We start from the raw sequence: 17,942 nt of genomic DNA, 5'->3' as shown, positions 1-17,942 counted from the left end.
ATTAATAAAAATTCAATTTTACAATAAATAACATTACAATTACATCAAAAATTTTCACCTTGTTACAATAGTAAAATCAAATTACATTAATATTTATAGGGGGACATGGTGGCAAATCTTTATTTATTGGAGTTCCAGTCAGTCACAAACCATTTATTTAGAAGGGTGTCATTTGCTTTCCTGTCAATTAAATAATATAAATACATTTCACTAAAACATAGACCTAAAACATCATCCGTTGTTAAAATGTCGTGTTTAAAAAGAAGGATGTTCCTGGCCTTCCATAGAGCTTCTTTGGCGCAATTCATTGTCTTCCATGCTATTGTCTTCTGATTCACGGTTGGGCATCCAAATTGTCCATATAAAATATCATTGTAACATAAGTCCTTCAGGTCTGCCATCTTTTCCATAAGAGGGAATATTTTTTTCCAAAAATGTTGTGCAAAGTAACATGTCCAAAGTATGTGACGCACTGTCTCCTCAGCCTGGCAGCCTTCCCTCGGGCAGACGGCAGACCTCGCAAATCTTCTTCTGTATTGGAATGCCCGGCATGGAAGACATTGATGAATGCAGCTCAAGGCCAGGTCCTTCTGTGTTTTAAAGAGATAAAATATATTAGACATTTTCCAGATAAAACCACTGCGTTTTTCGTTAAAATTGTCTATTCTGCTGACCGCATCCTCTTTTTTTAGGTCCATTATAAGCTTCTTGCTGTTTTTAAGATCATTAATACTCTTCCCTTTTAAATTAAATAAAGCCACTATTTTTTCTAAAATTACGTAATGTGGGGGTAAATTAAAAGCATAAGGTGAGGTTAAAATAATCTGGAACCACCCCCACACCTTCGCATAAAAAACCCTGTATTAAAACGTAAATAAAACGACCAATAGTGCTCTTTAAAAAGGGAATTAAAACAGAAGCTAAAAAATTTTAGTAAAAGAAACCTATTAAAATCTGGAAAGTCTTTGCCACCCTTTGGTTTGGACTTCATCACGATTCCTCTTTGTAATTTCTCCATTCTGGAACTCCAAAAGAAAGTAAAACAAGCTTTGGTTCTTTTTCTCAGTAAAACCGTGGGAGGAGGGAAAACCATACTCAGATATAAAAGCAGGGGTAAAATGACCATTTTAATTATTAAAAATTTTCCCTCCATCGTAAGCTTCCTCATATTCCACATACATATTTTATTATTTACTTTCTGCGCCACCATGTCCCAACTGATAAAACCATTGTCGTATTTACCGAAGGAGACACCTAAAATTTTAATATTATCCGACACAGGAACTGGTATGTCACTAAAAACCATGCTTCCTATGCTTAAAATATTACTCTTGCTAAAGTTTATCTTAAAACCGGAAGCACAGCAATAAAACTCTATTTGCTTGAGGGCTTTCTGAAGCGACCGGGTGTCCCTGCATAAAACCGCTACATCATCCATGTACCCCACTGCTTTAGCCTCTATGCCGTATCAGATATTAAACTGATAAGAACAGATAAGGTTTCAACAAAGATTTTATTGATTCACAAGTTCGTCATACAATAAATACAATAAAATACAATATGTATATTAATAAAAAACTGTTTTCCATAATTGCACATTCCACGTACTATTTGCATCTCTTGTACCATAGTTTTTCCTGTCCCTTAAAAAATATATGTACATTTCACTAAAAGCAAGTTTAATACATTCTTCCACAGAAATAAAATCACGTTTAAAAAGTAAAATATTTCTGACTTTCCAAATGGCGTTTTTAAGACAATGTATCATACTCCAACAAACCATGTACTGTTTAAAAGTTGGGCAATTAAAAAGTCCGTAAAATACATATTCGTATGTTAAATCTTTTAGTCCACAAGTCCATTTTAAAAGCACGCCGACTTTTCTCCAGACTTCTTGTGCGTAAAGACAGTTCCAAAATAAGTGTAGCACAGATTCATCGTTCGCACAAGAGTCTCTTGGGCATTTTGCCCTTGCCACCAGGCCTCTCCTGTGCTGAAAGTCCCTTGTTGGGAGGCACTGGTGGACCATCATCCAGGCAAGGTCTATGTCCATTTGCGAGAAATTTCCCAAAGACGTTCCACCATACTTGTCTGGACATCGCCTGGGAATAGTTTGTCACAGGGATAACCTCCTCATTCCCCCTTAGAATTGCAGACAGTTTCCTCTGGTTCTTTAAAGTGTCGCTTTCTTGGTCCTTTAAATGAAATGTTCGTATAGTCTTTTCTAAAATCACATAATGCTTTGGGGGGCATAAAAGAACAGGGGAATTCAACAGAGGCATACACCATTTTTTAAAAACCATACCGGCAGCATACTTTAAAAAGCAACTAAAAACTCCATTGGAATTAAAACATTTAAAACAGAAGCAGAAAGATTTGACATAAAAGAAAATATGCAAATTAGGGACATCTTTTCCACCATTCAACTTGCTTTTGTACATATCTCTTTTTAATCTTTCCATCTTTGAACCCCATAAAAACATAAATATAATTCTGGTTAGTTTTTTAATAAAAACATCCGATGGAGTGAAAACCATTCCCACATATAGCATTAGGGGCAGTAAAATCATTTTTATTATTAACACCTTACCCTCCATCGTCAATTCTCTCAGGTTCCAGAAAGAGATCTTTTTTTCCATTTTGCATAAAATCTCATCCCAATTGTCAATCCCATCATTTGTTTCATTGAAAATTATACCAAGAATTTTTATTTTATCTTGTTTTATGCTAATTTCCGGAGTCTGGGAGGCGTCCCAGGCTCCAATGCTCAGACATTCACTTTTTGCAACATTTAATTTAAAACCTGAAGCCTGGCTAAAAAACTCTGTGCACCTTAGGGTTCTTTTGAGAGAAGCAGGGTCTGTACATGCTACTGTCACATCATCCATATAGCTCAAATCTTTTACCTGGTTGCCACCTCCTCCAGGAATAGGAACCCCTCTGATGACTTTGTCCTTGCGTATCTGACACAGTAGGGGGCTCCATTGCACATATAAATAAGATCGGGGAGAGCGGACACCCCTGCTTCACTCCAGATTTTAAAGCCACATTTTCTGTTAAAAACCCATTAATAGAGATTTGGCTAAAACAAGACTTATATAAAACCTTAATATGACTTAAAATCATCTCAGGGATTGACATTTTCTTTAAAACATTAAAAAGGTACACATGTGAAACTCTGTCAAAAGCCTTCTCAAAGTCTAGCGTTAGGAGGGCTAAACCTTGCCTCCGGTCTCTTGAATACCATATGACATCACGGATTATATTTAACGTTTCAGTAATGTTTCTCCCAGGAACCCCACAAACCTGGTCCGGGTGTATAATTTTGCTAATCACTGTTTTTAACCGGTTTGCAATTATCTTGGCCATGACTTTATGTTCCATATTTAGGAGGGTGATAGGTCTCCAGTTCCCCAGCAGGGTCCGATCTCCTTTTTTAAAAATCAGAGACACTACCCCCCTCCTCCATGAAACCGGCAACATATTTACAGTAAAAGCATCTTTAAATAACACTAAAAGGTCGTCCTTTAAAATGTCCCAAAACGTTAGATAAAATTCGATGGGAAGTCCATCTGAACCAGGAGCTTTCCCATAAAAAAAAACTTTTAAAAACAATAAAAAGTTCTTCTAAGTTGATATCACGTGATAAAACCTCCTGGTCTAAAACATCTAACTTAAAAATCAAGGACATTAAGAGCATCTGTTAGAAAGGACATATCAATACACTTTCATTAAAAAGGAGCTGGTAAAAATCATGAGCAGACTTTAGAATACCTTCCATGGAGATTTGACCCTCCAAGTTTAAAATCCCATCTCTTTTATCCATAACTTTTTTGAAGAAAAACCGGGAAAATTTTTCTCCTTCCTCCAGATGTCGAACTCGGGATCTGAAAATAATTTGTTTACCTCTTTGCTCTAAACATTTCTTAATTTCTGCTTTCATATCTTCTTTCACATCTATCCCCAGCTCCTTGAATTTAAAAAGTGTTTGCAACCTTGTGTTAAAATTATAAAACCATTGTTTCTTTTCTTTTGCTTTCCTCTTACCTGCTTTGATAAAAAATAACTTAATTTTTGTTTTTATTTCTTCCCACCAGGTCAGCATTGGTATGTCGGGGTTTTTCTGCTATTGCCAACACTGGTAGGTTTGGCTAAATTCCAGCTGAGTTAGAGGATCCTCCAGCAGGTGCTTGCTCAACGTCCAGAGGCCCTTGTTTACCTTCAGTTCACCACTAAACTCTATCTTAGCCTGCAAGAGTTTGTGGTCAGAAAATATGTTAGATATTAAAACAAATTTCACTTGGTTAAAATCCTGTGATAAAAATATAAAATCGATCCTAGAAGCCACTCTCCCATTGGACCATGTGTGGCCTAGGTCTGCCGGAGAGAGCAACTTCCAGGCATCCCTCAGCTTAAAATCGCATAAATTTTTTTTAAGAAGATAAGAGGTTCTATCTAGTTTGCGGAGAGGGTCACCCCCCTGCCGGCATTCTCCTTCACATATACAATTGAAATCTCCTCCTATTAATAAGGGGGATGACCCAACAAAAAACAATGGTAAAATTTGCATTAACTCCGCCCTCTCCTGCTTATCAGGAGAGGCATATACATTTAAAATACGAAACATGAAACCATTAAAATTCAGGTGGACTATTACTGCTCTGCCGGGTAAAATCTCAGTCACAGAATGTATAATAGTAGAAAAGCCACGGCAGAGCAGTCCTACCTCAGCAGATCTATTTTCATTGGAGCCGACCACACGGAAGGACCCAGCTTCCAATCTTTTTTAATGTCCGAATAGTATATTGCGTGCTGAAATCCACACTCCTGTAACAAGCAGAAATCAAAGTCCTCAGTCTCTAGGAAGGAAAACAAAGCAGCCCTACGAGCGGGGCTCTTTAATAGTCTCACGTTCAGTGAAACGACATTGACGAGAGGCATTACACAGATTATGGTGGCGGATCGTCCATGCTCGAGCCACAACTAAAGTCCTGGATGTCTAGCCCACCAAAGATCTCCTGCTCAGGAGACCCTGGCGACTGGATGTTCCGGGGGTCGGAAGCAGGCAACTGATAGGTCATCGGCCAAGCAGATATCCGGAGAGTCAAGTTCCACTCCCCTCCGCCACTTCTTAACAGGTTCATTCTCCCTCTCATTGCTGTAATCTCCTCCCCACTCACTGGAGGCTGCTCTCTTCTCACCCTCTGGAATGCTTGACTCCATCTCCTCCACGATGTTTGGGTGGTCCTCAGAGTGGTCATCAAGGGTCTTCAGCGAAGTCTCCTTCCTAGGCTGGCACTTCTCACGTTGGGACTTTGAGGTCATCTGCATAGATCCTCCCTCTGGTGTTGAAAGGGATTTCTGCTCGGACTTGCGGCTGGTATTTGGGGTCGTCATTGCAGGGCTCTCCACTGAAGCTATGGAGACCCACTGCTCTGACCCACTGATGGCAACACCACGGGACTTACAAGCAGAGGCCTGACCAGGAAATGTGTCAGGCCCCCGCTCTGTCCCAACCGCACTCCTGCTGCTACAGGAGGCGCCCTTGACCTTCATCGCCTTGTCTGCTGATAGAGATTCAGCAGACATAAGCTCTGGTCTAGAAATCACAGTCTCTTGTCTGGCGCCCTGGGTCATCATCACCCGATCCTCAGCAGACGTTACTGAAGATCGTTTTGGCTCTGACCCAGGTGTGGATTTCACAAAACTCTTCACCGTGTCAGCGTAGTTACGATTCCTGGCTCTGCTGGGGCAATCCCTGAACATATGGCCCTTGCCCCCACATAAATTGCACAGTCTCTCTTTGGGGCAAATCTTCATTTGATGTCCGTACTGGCCACAATTATTGCACCTATCCATCTTCTCATCTTTGCAGGAAACCTGGGTATGTCCAAAGCATCCACACTGCCGGCAATATGTGGGCATACCCGGGTAAAATATATAACCTCTGCTTTTCCCAATAATTACGGTAGAGGGTGGGTGCTGCATGCCTCCGATTCCCTCTGGGTCTTTTTTTAAGCGGACCAGAAATTTTCGCTTGCCTCCCCAAAATCCAACAGCATTATTAATTTTGTTCAGAAATTTTACATTGTCACAATATCTCTGAAGGTAAGTACTTATATCATCAGTCTCTATGTTGGGATTGTAGAGATAGACTACCAGAGGGATCTCATCATAGGCGAAGAGTAGTACGAACTCTAGTCCATCAAATTTTTCATCATACATCAGTTAGTTTACCTTCTTTACAACGTTCTGGCAGCATCCAAGATCCTGGAAGGTGATGGTGTGGGTTCCTTTGGCTTCGTTGTCCTGGAAGAAAAAAATATCCTTGTGATGTAGTCCAAGCGAACCCAATAGCACTTCTCTGGCGATAAATTCCAAGTTCTTCTTTGGTCTGTGTCTTTCCTCCACTTCAATGCGAATGGTGTTTTTCATCCGGGCTTCACCCGATGCGTATGAAATCCTGGCCGGCATCTCTCCCGTCTGGCAGGAAAACAGGCCGATTGCCTGGGGGATCCCTTCCCGTTGCTTCCGGACTAGGCCCTTCTCCCAATAGCGACAGGGGGGTGAAGTCTGGGCTATGAACCCAGACGATCCCACCAGGCCGAGAGAAAGGGTACCGGAAGCACCTCCTGACAAGTCTCCTGGATAAATCAAATTGATCTTAGCCAAAAGGCCGAGAAGCGATAACCCGAAAGTGGCACGCGTTGACAGAGCCTGCCCAATACTGCTGTTCACACCTTGCAGCGATTCAGCCTACTCCTAAGCACTTCCATGTCCCATTATGATGTCATAAAGCTGGCTCTGGCTTCTGAGGGCTCCACTATGACACGCGCAAAGTTCCGTCTGAACCTTATATTAGACGGTGCTGCTCAGTCAGTTACTCAGTGTTGCCTAAAAGGGCAACACTGCAACAGGTGCCCCCCGTGTTGTCTGTCTGCACAGCTAGTTGCCTCCAGGAGGCCACAAGAGGGAGACAAGGGACTGCAAAATGGAAAATAGGCATCCACCAACTTTACAGACAACTTCTTCTCCTTGCTCCTACAACCTCCATCCTTGCACAGTTTGTTATTCTTCCAGGTAACATAGTAACAATCCAAATTGCTGGTCTCTTTGTAGGCAAGCAAGGGTTTGTTGCAACTTCTATTCTTACTTCTTTGAAATGTAGGGAGGACAGCTCATTCCATCACATCCATTTAGTGTACACAGGTAGGTCCATTGTGGCGGCTGCTTGCTGTTCCCCTACTCCACAATGGCTGGCTGGCTCAGGTGCAGCTCTTTAACTTACCTAGGAGGGCGGAGAGAAGACAAGGAAGGTGAATGAGCTGTTCCAAATTGAAATGCTAGAAACACAGACAACACAAAACAAGAGGTGGCAATCTATTAATTAATTGCATTTAATAAATTAGGTCATTATCACACATGACAAAAATGCATTGTCCAACAGGAGTTGAAATAATGGGATTAAAGGAGAGATCCAAGGTGCAAGAAAAAAACAATGGCACAAATCAAAAGCACTTTTCACATCTGATTTTAGTGAACACATAAGGAAAGGGTGCACCGGTCTTGGAAATACTGCAATAGCAGGTCAATGCGTGGAGTGGACAGAGCAAGCTCTATTTCCATCTCCCTGTTCTAAAAATCCATTTAATATATGGTCCCCAGATAGGGGACGTATCAGATATTAAACTGATTAGAACAGATTTTTTTTTTTTTCAGTTGGCTACCCCCTCGCGGGGGTGTCAATGATTTATTAATAAAAATTCAATTTTACAATAAATAACATTACAATTACATCAAAAATTTTCACCTTGTTACAATAGTAAAATCAAATTACATTAATATTTATAGGGGGACATGGTGGCAAATCTTTATTTATTGGAGTTCCAGTCAGTCACAAACCATTTATTTAGAAGGGTGTCATTTGCTTTCCTGTCAATTAAATAATATAAATACATTTCACTAAAACATAGACCTAAAACATCATCCGTTGTTAAAATGTCGTGTTTAAAAAGAAGGATGTTCCTGGCCTTCCATAGAGCTTCTTTGGCGCAATTCATTGTCTTCCATGCTATTGTCTTCTGATTCACGGTTGGGCATCCAAATTGTCCATATAAAATATCATTGTAACATAAGTCCTTCAGGTCTGCCATCTTTTCCATAAGAGGGAATATTTTTTTCCAAAAATGTTGTGCAAAGTAACATGTCCAAAGTATGTGACGCACTGTCTCCTCAGCCTGGCAGCCTTCCCTCGGGCAGACGGCAGACCTCGCAAATCTTCTTCTGTATTGGAATGCCCGGCATGGAAGACATTGATGAATGCAGCTCAAGGCCAGGTCCTTCTGTGTTTTAAAGAGATAAAATATATTAGACATTTTCCAGATAAAACCACTGCGTTTTTCGTTAAAATTGTCTATTCTGCTGACCGCATCCTCTTTTTTTAGGTCCATTATAAGCTTCTTGCTGTTTTTAAGATCATTAATACTCTTCCCTTTTAAATTAAATAAAGCCACTATTTTTTCTAAAATTACGTAATGTGGGGGTAAATTAAAAGCATAAGGTGAGGTTAAAATAATCTGGAACCACCCCCACACCTTCGCATAAAAAACCCTGTATTAAAACGTAAATAAAATGACCAATAGTGCTCTTTAAAAAGGGAATTAAAACAGAAGCTAAAAAATTTTAGTAAAAGAAACCTATTAAAATCTGGAAAGTCTTTGCCACCCTTTGGTTTGGACTTCATCACGATTCCTCTTTGTAATTTCTCCATTCTGGAACTCCAAAAGAAAGTAAAACAAGCTTTGGTTCTTTTTCTCAGTAAAACCGTGGGAGGAGGGAAAACCATACTCAGATATAAAAGCAGGGGTAAAATGACCATTTTAATTATTAAAAATTTTCCCTCCATCGTAAGCTTCCTCATATTCCACATACATATTTTATTATTTACTTTCTGCGCCACCATGTCCCAACTGATAAAACCATTGTCGTATTTACCGAAGCAGACACCTAAAATTTTAATATTATCCGACACAGGAACTGGTATGTCACTAAAAACCATGCTTCCTATGCTTAAAATATGACTCTTGCTAAAGTTTATCTTAAAACCGGAAGCACAGCAATAAAACTCTATTTGCTTGAGGGCTTTCTGAAGCGACCGGGTGTCCCTGCATAAAACCGCTACATCATCCATGTACCCCACTGCTTTAGCCTCTATGCCGCCTCCCCCTGGCAGGGGGACTCCACGTATTTGCTTGTCTCTGCGAATTGCGCATAATAGAGGCTCTAATGCACATATAAAAAGCAGTGGGGACAAGGGACACCCCTGCTTCACCCCAGAGTTTAAAAATACGTCCTGTGTCTTAAAACCATTTACTAAAATCTTGCTGGTACAATTCTTATAAAAGGCTTTGATGGATAATAAAAATCCTTCAGGTATACCCATACGCTCCAAAACCTTAAAAAGATAAAAGTGAGAGACACGGTCAAAAGCTTTTTCAAAGTCTATTGATAAAATTGCTAAATTGTTCTTCCTAGACCTCGTGTCTTCAATCACGTCTTTAATAAGGTTAAGATTGTCCCAGATGCTGCGGCCTGGCACCCCACATACTTGGTTGGAATGTATTATGTGGGGTATTATGGCTTTCAACCGGTTAGCGCATAATTTCAGCCATAATCTTATAATCGCTGTTTAGAAGGGTTATTGGTCTCCAGTTCTTTAAAACTGCGATGTCACCAGTCTTATATAATAGGGAGACCTCACCCTTCTGCCAGGACTTAGGCAGCATCTTGGATTTAAAAACTTCTGCGTATAGTAAAAACAAATCTTCTTTTAAAAGATCATAAAATTTTACATAAAACTCACTGGGTATACCGTCCGGACCAGGAACTTTACCTGCTTTAAAACTTTTAACTGCTTCTAAAATCTCCTGCTCCGTCAGGTCCTGCAATAAAAAATTCTGGGAGACAGGGTCTAAAACAGTGGTAATCTCCTTCAGTGAGTCACGCATAAAATCACGATCCACAGTCTTAACATTAAAAAGGTCAGTATAAAACTCATGAATAGAGATGAGCGAACCGGGACAACCGAACCCGGTTTCGGTCCGAACATCGGGAAAAGTTCGGCCGAACTTCACCGGGTTCGGCCGAACCCGTTTTGACCGAACCCGGTCAAAAATATTATACAAATCGGCAGCCACTTGTCTCTATCAATCACTGATAGAGAAAAGAGGCTGCTGATTAAAAATAAAATAAAAAGCACTTCATACGTATCCGGTCGTTGTCTTGGTGACGAGTCCCTCTTCTTCCTCCAGTCCGACCTTCTTTTCTGACGCAGCAGCCTGTGATTGGCTGCAGAGGCCTCTGCAGCCTGTGATTGGCTGCAGAGGCCGCGGCAGCTTGTGATTTGCTGCAGCGGTCACATGGGCTGTATCGTCATCCAGGAATGTCGGGCCGGAAGTCGAGAGGGACGCGTCACCAAGGCAACGGCCAGGAGACCGGACTGGAGGAAGCAGAAAGTTCTCGGTAAGTATGAAAGTTTTTTTTTTTTTACAGGTTACTCTATATTCTGATCGGAATTCACTGTCCAGGGTGCTGAAACAGTTACTGCCGATCAGTTAACTCTTTCAGCACCCTGGACAGTGACTATTTACTGACGTCGCCTAGCACTGCTGCCGTAATGACGGGTGCACACATGTAGCCACCCGTCATTACGGGGCCTCATGCACACGACCGTAAAAACTCCCGTTATTACGGGTCGTAATTACGACCCGAAATAGCGGGCCCATAGACTTCTGTTAGCCACGGGTACCTTCCCATTTTCTCACGGGAAGGTGCCCGTGCCGTTAAAAAGATAGAACATGTTCTATTTTTTTATTTTACGGGCGGTGCTCCTATACTTTATAATGGGAGCACGGCTTGGAAAAACGACCGGCTGCCCGTGGCCGGCCGTGCTCATCTCCTGAAATACTCTGTGCTGCCTTAAACTCTGTGGACAGGTCAGGATCCTGTTTCTTTTAAATGCTGCTAGGGAACCCGCTCGATCCACTATATAAGGCTGCGCTACAGTGCAGCATTTAAAAGAAACAGGATCCTGACCTGTCCACGGAGTTTAAGGCAGCACAGAGTATTTCAGGAGATGAGCGTGCAGATTCAGTGCTGCTGTGAACTCTGCTCTTACCATTACGTAGCTCTCAGTCTGTTACCTCTCCTCCACTCCTGTCCTCAATAACACCTTCACATGATTGGCAAGTCACCACGTAATGGTAAGAGCAGAGTTCACAGCAGCACAGAGTATTTCAGGAGATGAGCGTGTGGATCTCGTGCGGGGCGGGTGGTGACTTGCCAATCATGTGAAGGTGTTATTGAGGACAGGAGTGGAGGAGAGGTAACAGACTGAGAGCTACGTAATGGTAAGAGCAGAGTTCACAGCAGCCTTATATAGTGGATCGAGCGGGTTCCCCAGCAGCATTTAAAAGAAACAGGATCCTGACCTGTCCACAGAGTTTAAGGCAGCACAGAGTATTTCAGGAGAGGAGCCTGTGATTGGCTGCAGAGGCCGCTGCAGCCTGTGATTGGCTGCAGAGGCGGTCACGTGGGATGAAGAGTCATCCCTGGAGGCCGGCCTTCTGACGTCATCCTGACGTGCGTGACCGCCACTACAGCCTGTGATTGGCTGCAGCGGCGACATGGATGAAACGTCATCGCTGGAGGCCGGACAGGAGGAATGTAAGTATGAACGTATTTTTTTTTATTACATTAAAATTGTATTTTCCGCACGCCGAGCATGTACTGTCAAGGTTGCTGAAAGAGTTAGTGTAGCCCATTAACTCTATCAGCACCCTGGACAGTACCATGCTTGGTGCACGGAAATTACAGGTTCGGTCCGAATCGAACTTTTTCTTGAAATTTGGCGAACTAGCCGAACCAAACTTTTCATAAGTTCGCTCATCTCTACTCATGAACTTTACTTAAAAGACCCTGTACATCCGACACACCTTCAATGTTTTTGATGACAGCCCTTTTATTGTTGATTTTTTAGAAAAAGTACCTGGAGCAGGTCTCGTTCTTCTCTATGTTTTGTATTTTTGAACGAAAGATTATTTCTTTACCTTTTTCCTCCAGGCACTGGGCTATCTCCTTTTTTAGATCGGAGATGTCGGCCTCCACTTCTATTTCATTGTCTCGCATTTTGTACAGGGTCTGCAGACGGGTGTTTAGTGTATTAAAAACAGCATATTTTATTTTGGCTTTTGCCACACTCTTTTTAATTAAAAAAAAAAATATTTTGCTTTTCATCTTCTCCCACCATACACTGATGGGAGCTCTCGTATCTCTCACCCGCCTGCTCTTGTAAAATTCTGTAAAATCGGTTAAAACCTGTGGATCATCTAAAAGGGAAACATTCATCTTCCAGGACTTCTTACAAAAAAGATTATTAAGATCACGCTTCACATAAAAAGATAAAAGCCTATGATCTGAAAACACGTTGGTTAAAACTTCACATTTAAAAGGCAGTAAGTTCTCATTACAAAATATAAAATCTATCCTGGAGCTACAGGTGGCGTTGCTCCAGGTAACACCGGCTTCCTCTGGACTGCTCCTGTTACACTCTTTGTAAACATCTTTTCATTTAAAATCGCTCACCATATTTTTGAGCAGTCGAGTGGTCTTATCGTAATTTCTGCTTGTAGCACTTGTAAGCCGGCGTTCCCCTCTCAGGATACAGTTAAAATCACCTGCGAGGATAAAAGGCTCAGTTGTGTTAATAAAAAGAGATAAAACTTCTAGCATTTCTGCCCTCTCATTTTTTTCAGGGGAGCCATAAAAATTCAAAAACTGCCATTTGACTCCGTCAATAAAAGCCTAAGGCTGGGTTCACACGACCTATTTTCAGGCGTAAACGAGGCGTATTATGCCTCGTTTTACGCCTGAAAATAGGGCTACAATATGTCGGCAAACATCTGCCCATTCATTTGAATGTGTTTGCCGACGTATTGTGCAGACGACCTGTAATTTACGCGTCGTCGTTTGACAGCTGTCAAACGACGAAGCGTAAATGGACTGCCTCGGCAAAGAAGTGCAGGGCACTTCTTTGCCACATAATTTGAGCTGTTCTTCATTGAACTCAATGAAGCACAGCTCAAGATTTACGAGCGTCTCAGACGGCTCGCAAAATGCGAGGAGGAGCATTTACGTGTGAAATGAGGCAGCTGTTAACAGTCTGTCTTTTCACACGTAAATGCCTCTCATCGTGTGAACATACCCTTAACCAATAAAATACGTCCTGGTAAGATTTCTTGAATAAAATCAATTAAAATGTTTCCCTTAAAAAGAATGGCGACCCCTGCTGATCTGGACTCGTTTGGTCCAGACCAGACGGATGGACCATATTTCCAATCTTCTTTATATTTGTTGTACTTCATCGTATGGGGAATACCACACTCCTGCAGGAAAAAAACAGAGGCTGCCAGGTAAGATAAAAAATTGAAGAGAGCAACCCTTCTTACTTTGGACTTGGCGCCCCTCACGTTGAGGGATATTCCCTTTATTTCAGACATTGTGGAGTTTTAAGGCGTGTTTGATTTTAAAATAATAAATAGTAGCAGTATCTTAAAATCACAAATTTTCTCCACCAGCAATACCAAATATCTCACTTGGACTCAGATACCCGCCCCCGTCCGAATCATTCGTCAGGAGGGAAAACGAAGGAGAGGAACTGCCTTCGCTGAGGGTAACGCCAGCAACCAAACCTCTGCGTACGGGGAGCCCAAACGCATTCGGATCTCCCTGGGTCTCAAAAGGTTGGCCATCCAAATCAGGTGGGTCCCCTAGGGGGCTCGCACCTCCCCCTGGGACCGTGCAGACCCTTCTAGAGGGGGAGGTTGCGCACAAGGTGGGGTGTCAGTTACCACAGGGGGAACAGTGCCTGCCCTCCTCACCATTCGCGGCGAGGAGGGGGTCCTAGGAGAAGCCGCATCGTTTTTCACGGTTGTGTCCACCTGCTCCTCCCCTATCTCCCCTCTACTGACTCTGGTTTGCCTCCCTTTTTTCCGGGGACCCACCGGCACCTCGTCCTCTTCATCTGACGAGGATGCCAGAGACCCAGGGCTTGGAGCAGGCCCAGCACCCCCCGAGCAACCAGCCTTCTAGGATGCCTCAGTTTTTCCGGCCTGCTCCTTTTCCGCCTTCCGTTTAGCCTGCCGTTTTTCTTTTGCGTTGGGCTCCCTTTTATCCTCCAAGGTTGCTGGCTGCGAGGCACCTGTTTTGGCTCCAGTCCCTCGCACCTTTGAATCCCAGCTACCTCTCTCCTCTTTTGTGTGGCTGGTCTGTTCCTTTCCCTGGGGATGGGTTTGGTCCGTTGGTGGAGCTCGTGGGGGCGCTCCGGGTTGCTCATCTCCTGTGCATTCTCTTATTGTGTGCTCCTTGCTTCCACAGTTTCTGCAGATGACATCACAGTTGTAACTGGTATGCCCATAGGTACCGCAGGCCCTGCAGAAGTTTGGCATCCCCGAGAAGTAAAGGTCGCCATTCACCGTTCCAATTTTAAAACGAGCCGGTGGGAGTCTCGTATTTTGGGTGGAGGGGTCCTTTATCAAAGTTACTAAGTATTTCCACTTGACAGTCCACACACCGCACTCGTTCATAACTCTCCCCATAAGCTTGATGTTCTTAAAGTAGGCAGCTAAGAATGCTGCCACTTCCTGGTCCTTCACATATGGGGAATACATCTTAATCACCACAAGTTTGGTTACCTCAAAAGCATGCTCTATTACCTGGACTCCCAAAGACGTGAGTTGAACTTTTTCCCTCTCAGCTTTGTCCATAGCATTACGGAGGATACCATCTCCAACAAAAGTTACGTCAAAAACTCCACGCCTTGGGTAGTCCTGGATCGCCAAAATTTCATGCTTGTGGACTGCCAGCAACTTCTCGAGGATCTCGTAAACGAGGAACTTGACACCTCGTGGACCGCCTCCACCCTTGCCAAGATGACTCTAGCAGAGTTTCGCAGCCGGGCATATACCGGCACCGCATCTGGTTCGCCTGCCATGACGGTAGCCAGGCCGAACCGCACGGCGCCCTTTAGGTTCCGGAGACACACTGAAGGGCTGGGGGGGGATCGCAGCTCGTTGCTCCGGACTAAGCCTCTCTCCCAAATAGCAGCACGGGGGTGAAGTCCAGGCGAACCTGGACGATCCCCCGAGGCCGAGAGAGAGGGTACCGGAGCACCTCCCAACCAAGACCAAGGCAGAGCTGATACAAATAAACAGCAGAAGGCTGAGAAGCGATAACCCGAATATGCCGCGCGTTGCCAGAGCCTGCCCAATACTGCTGTTCACCCCTTGCAGCGATTAAGCCTACTCCTAGGCAATTCCATGGGGCCCTGCCGGCTCACACACTCACACAAGCACAGCCAGGCGGGAGGTGAATAAAGGCCGGAGAGGAAGCTAGACAGGATTTGCTTCTTTTGCTTGCACCACAATGCTGTGCAGAAAGCGGAGGAATCTACATAAAAACGCCTTCCTGGCAACGCCCAAATGCCCTCCTGACGTGCAGACAAACACTGGCAGCAGCAGCAAGTGCATGCCCAGAGCCACCCCTTCTCCCTTCACACCTTGGATCAGCTGCAATCCAGTGCTGCCTGCTGAGCAGCACTGACCAACACTGCCTGGGCCCAGGCTTTTATGTCTGAGGCCCCATTATGATGTCATAAAGCTGGCTCTGGCTCCTGAGGTTTCCACTATGACACGGGCAAAGTTCCGTCTGAACCTTATATTAGATGGTGCTGCTCAGTCAGTCACTCAGTGTTGCCTAAGAGGGCAATACTGCAACAGGTGGCCCCCGGGTTGTCTGTCTGCACAGCTAGTTGCCTCCAGGAGGCGACAAGAGGGAGACAGGGGACTGCAAAATGGAAAATAGGCATCCAACAACTTTACAGACAACTTCTTCTCCTTGCTCCTACAACCTCCATCCTTGCACAGTTTGTTATTCTTCCAGGTAACATAGTAACAAATCCAAATTGCTGGTCTCTTTGTAGGCAAGCAAAGGTTTGTTGCAACTGCAATTCTTACTTCTTTGAAATGTAGGGAGGACAGCTCATTCCATCACATCCATATATTGTACACAGGTAGGTCCATTGTGGCGGCTGCTTTAATGGCTGCTTGCTGTTCCCCTACTCCACTATTTGACTGTGGTGCTGCATCATCCAGTGGCTGGCTGGCTGGCTCAGGTGCAGCTCTTTAACTTACCTAGGAGGGCGGAGAGAAGACAAGGAAGGTGAATGAGCTGTTCCAAATTGAAATGCTGGAAACACAGACGACACAAAACAAGAGGTGGCAATCTATTAATTAATTAATTGCATTTAATAAATTAGGTCATTATCACACATGACAAAAATGCATTGTGCAACAGATGTTGAAATAATGGGATTAAAGGAGAGATCCAAGGTGCAAGAAAAAAACAATGGCACAAATCAAAAGCACTTTTCACATCTGATTTTAGTGAACACATAAGGAAAGGGTGCACCGGTCCTGGAAATACTGCAATACCAGGTCAATGCGTGGAGTGGACAGAGCAAGCTCTATTTCCAGAGCCTGCCCAATACTGCTGTTCACCCCCTGCAGCGATTCAGCCTACTCCTAGGCAGCTCCATGGGGCCCTGCGAGCTCACACACTCACACAAGCACAGCCAGGCGGGAGGTGAATAAAGGCTGGAGAGGAAGCTAGACAGGATTTGCTTCTTTTGCTTGCACCACAATACTGTGCAGAAAGCGGAGGAATCTACATAAAAACGCCTTCCTGGCAACGCCCAAATGCCCTCCTGCCCTGCAGACAAACACTGGTGGCAGCAGCAGCAGCAAGTGCATGCCCACAGCCACCCCTTCTCACCTTGGATCAGCTGCAATCCAGTGCTGCCTGCTGAGCAGCACTGACCAAGACTGCCTGGGTCCAGGCTTTTATGTCTGAGGCCCCATTATGATGTCATAAAGCTGGCTCTGGCTCCTGAGGGCTCCACTATGACACGCGCAAAGTTCCGTCTGAACCTTATATTAGACGGTGCTGCTGTCAGTCACTCAGTGTTGCCTAAGAGGGCAACACTGCAACAGGTGGCCCCCGGGTTGTCTGTCTGCACAGCTAGCTGGCTCCAGGAGGCCACAAGAGGGAGACAGGGGACTGCAAAATCGCAAATAGGCATCCACCAACTTATAGATTTTCAATCTAATAAAGTCTATCGCTGGAAAAATAATAGAGAGAGAACCCGGTCTTTCTCGCGCTCATCATCCTCGATATCTTTGGCATCTGAGGAGGAATGCGGCTTTTTAGGCAGACCCCGGGTCCCCTCGGATGGAGACCGCAATTACAACCTGAGAACTCCTTCAGTAAAAAGAAAAATGGGAGGCAATTTCAACAGGGACAAGAAAAACAGGAGATTTTAAAGGTAATTAATTTATCTTCTCTTGTCCTTACATCTCCTCAGATCGAGGTTTTGCAAAAGGGTTTATCTTTTTCACCCACGGGTAAATTTGATTTATTTACCGCTATTAAAGATCTTGCACTATTTTCGCGTAAACTCCTTTTTAAAAAGCATTTCAGTAGGCGCGACTATCTATATCAGGGCGATTCACCTGCTGAAAGACAGGCTATGGATGCCCTATTATCCCTCCTTGACGAACAGGATACTGATAGTGATCCTAAATTACCCATGCATCTGTGCCGGCGGTCACAACATTTCCCTCCTTTTTCGCTGTTTCCCCCAATCGATATTTTCTTCAAGCTAGTTAAAAGAGATTTGGAATCCATTACTGATATTGGTCTGACCTATAACCTTAATTTCAACCAAAGACAGGCTATTAAACAACTTCGTGATCTCAAGTAGATTTTTATTAAACCTGCTAAAAAGGGGGGGAATGTTGTGATCTGGCTGGCATTGATGTATGAGGGCG

General features: G+C 43.8%; 1 pseudogene; it reads right to left on the bottom strand.

Moving 5' to 3' along the window:
• Positions 1-7,550: 7,550 nt before the first annotated feature.
• On the bottom strand, positions 7,551-7,752 carry LOC142654435 (U2 spliceosomal RNA; annotated as a pseudogene).
• Positions 7,753-17,942: the final 10,190 nt, after the last annotated feature.

The sequence above is a fragment of the Rhinoderma darwinii genome, chromosome 5 (assembly GCF_050947455.1).
Source record: "Rhinoderma darwinii isolate aRhiDar2 chromosome 5, aRhiDar2.hap1, whole genome shotgun sequence".
NCBI classification, from domain to species: domain Eukaryota; kingdom Metazoa; phylum Chordata; class Amphibia; order Anura; family Rhinodermatidae; genus Rhinoderma; species Rhinoderma darwinii.
The sequence above is the reverse complement of the archived record's forward strand: the minus strand, read 5'-3'. Positions and strand labels throughout refer to the sequence as shown.